Genomic DNA, 2,686 nt, shown 5'->3' with positions numbered 1-2,686 from the left:
TGAGAATGGGAAACTTTAATGAGAATGAGTACTTTAGAACTTACTGTATTTTTTGGACTATAAGACACACTTTTAGCAAGAAAAGAACTTGTTAATAAGTGAGTGCGTCTTATAGAGTTGAGGCAGCTTCCTGTGACAGAGGAGAATGCTGAGACAGAGTCCTTCCTGATCACTAAGAGTACTGCTCTGTCCGCCAGCCCCACACTTAACTAACTGTTTGGTGCAGCGCAGGAGAAGAAGGTACCGGGACATGCACATCATGAGTGAGCAGCTGAAGAACCATCCACTCAACTAGCTCAAGCACCTTTTCAATCATTTAATCAATCACGTGACCTAAAAGGAACTGAAAAATTAAGTAATGTGCATATATAGTGTATATGTATGCAAATATACATATGTAATAGAGCTGTGTATGTAAATGTGCGTATCTAGAAAAGTTGTGTGTGAAAATGTGCATATATAGCAGAGCTGTGTGTTTATTTAGATATTCACATGTTGCATAGCTGTGTGTATGTAAATGTCCATATGTGGCATAGCTGTGTGTATGTAAATATCAAAAAGTAGAACTGTGTATGTAAATGTGCATATGTAGCAGAGTTCTGTGTGAAAATATGCATATGTAGCACCACTGTATGTAAATGTGCATATGTAGCAGTGTTGCGTATGAAAGTGTCCATATGTAGCAGAGTTGTGTATGTAAATGTGCATATTTAGCAGAGCTCTGTGTTTATTTAGATGTGCATATGTAGCATAGCTGTGTGTATGTAAATGTGCATATGTAGCAAAATTGTGTGTGTACTGTATGTAAATATGCATATGTAACAGAGCTTTGTGTGTAAATATTCATATGTAGCAGGGCTGTGTGGCTAAGTAAATGTGCATATGGAGAAAAGATGTGTGTGTATGTAAATGTGCGTTTGTAGTAAAGCTGTGTGTATGCAAATGTGCGTATGTAGCAGAGCTGTGTGTGTTTGTAAATGTGCATATGTAGAAAAAGGTAGTGTGTGTGCATTGTCCATGCAGCACTGTTGTGTGTATAAACAGTATTTACAGATAGTTAGGGATATTTGGCTTTTGGACAAAATTTATGGAAAATGTAAAAAGTTAAAACTACAATGATATTTTACCATTAAAGTAGGGCATTTATGTAGAAGCATGCAATGGTGATATCCTCATCTCAAAAAAAAAATGATTGAAACAAAAGCCAACATCAGTGGTGTGAATTACCCCACCAAAAAATGTCAATTCTCAATAACTTGTCATGCGGCCTTGAGCATCAATTACAGCTTAACAACAACATCTCATGCTATTCACAAGTCACGTTATTCTCTGCTGAAGCATGGCACTCTTCTTGATGGGAGGCCCTCAGGTCATTGAGGTTCTGGGGTGTACAGAATTATGAGCCTCTACATAGGGGACTCAGCTAAACCCATAGGCTTTCTAAGAGATTCAAGTTGGGAAAAAGTGCAGGCCACTTCATTTGAGGTATCCCAGTCTACAGCAGCTATTGCTTAACGATGCGACTTCCAAGGAGATGGAGCATTATCGTCCTGAAGATGAAATTAGGCCTGTGTTGTTCATTCAGAGGCACAATGACTGGATTAATTATGTTTTTCAAGTGGGTAGGGGGTTGTCACTGTACCATTCACAAATGTTCAGTATTGATTAGGCACACCTTCCCACCATATAAACACCACCACCAAAGGCTCGTCTGGTTACAACAGTGGCTAATGCATAGTGCTCTCTTTGGTGGCCATCATTTCTGCTCAGTGTGAATCGACTTTCATCAGTGAAAAGCACTGAGGCCCACTGGTCCGTCAACCAGCTTAGATACTCACCTGTGCCTGGGTGTGTGGTCAGGTACCGTTGCAGGTCGTATAACACACCCGCCACGCTGATGTAAATGGTTTTGAATGATCTGAGGCGACTATTGGGTGTCCTCTCGGCTCACTTAAATGTGCCTGGAAATGTGTGGCATTCATCATCCGGTTCCAAGGGCCATTGTTCAGAATCAAGTGGTCATCAGCATGTAATGCGGCCAAAGGACGTCCACTCCTCTGCCTTTCTGTGACTCTTCCAGTCTTTCGGTATCTCTGTTGCAGCCTGCTGAGGACATTCTGAGACACTCTAAGCTTAGTGGCCACTTCCATCTGAGAACATCCTGCTTGAGGCCTCGGAATATCGAGGTACTGTTGATTAATTTTTAGGTGTCATTGGTCTCATGATGTCAAAATGTGAACAGTATGATGAGGAGGAATGTTTAATACCAATTTTAACCCCTTCAAGACCCTGCCTTTTTCATTTTTGCGCTTCTGTTTCTACTCACCTTCTTCTTAGCCATAACTTTTTTATTTTTCCGTCAATATCACCATGTGAAGGCTTGTTTTTTGCGGGACAAGTTGTACTTTTGAACAACACCATTGGTTTTACCATATCGTGTGCTCAAAAATAGGAAAAAATTCCAAGTGCGTTGAAATTGCAAAAAAAGAGCAATTCCAAAATGTTTTTCTGGATTTTTTTTACCATGTTCACCAAATACTAAAACTGACCTGCCATTATGATTCTCCGGGTCATTACAAGTTCATAGATTCCAAACATGTCTAGGTTCTTTTTTATTTAAAGAGAACCTGTCACCTAAAAAATCAAAGATGAGTTGCGGCCACTGGCATCAGGGGCTTATCTACAG

Source organism: Ranitomeya imitator, chromosome 2 (genome assembly GCF_032444005.1).
Source record: "Ranitomeya imitator isolate aRanImi1 chromosome 2, aRanImi1.pri, whole genome shotgun sequence".
In the NCBI taxonomy this organism is placed as follows: Eukaryota; Metazoa; Chordata; class Amphibia; order Anura; family Dendrobatidae; genus Ranitomeya; species Ranitomeya imitator.
Note: the sequence above shows the minus strand (reverse complement) of the source record.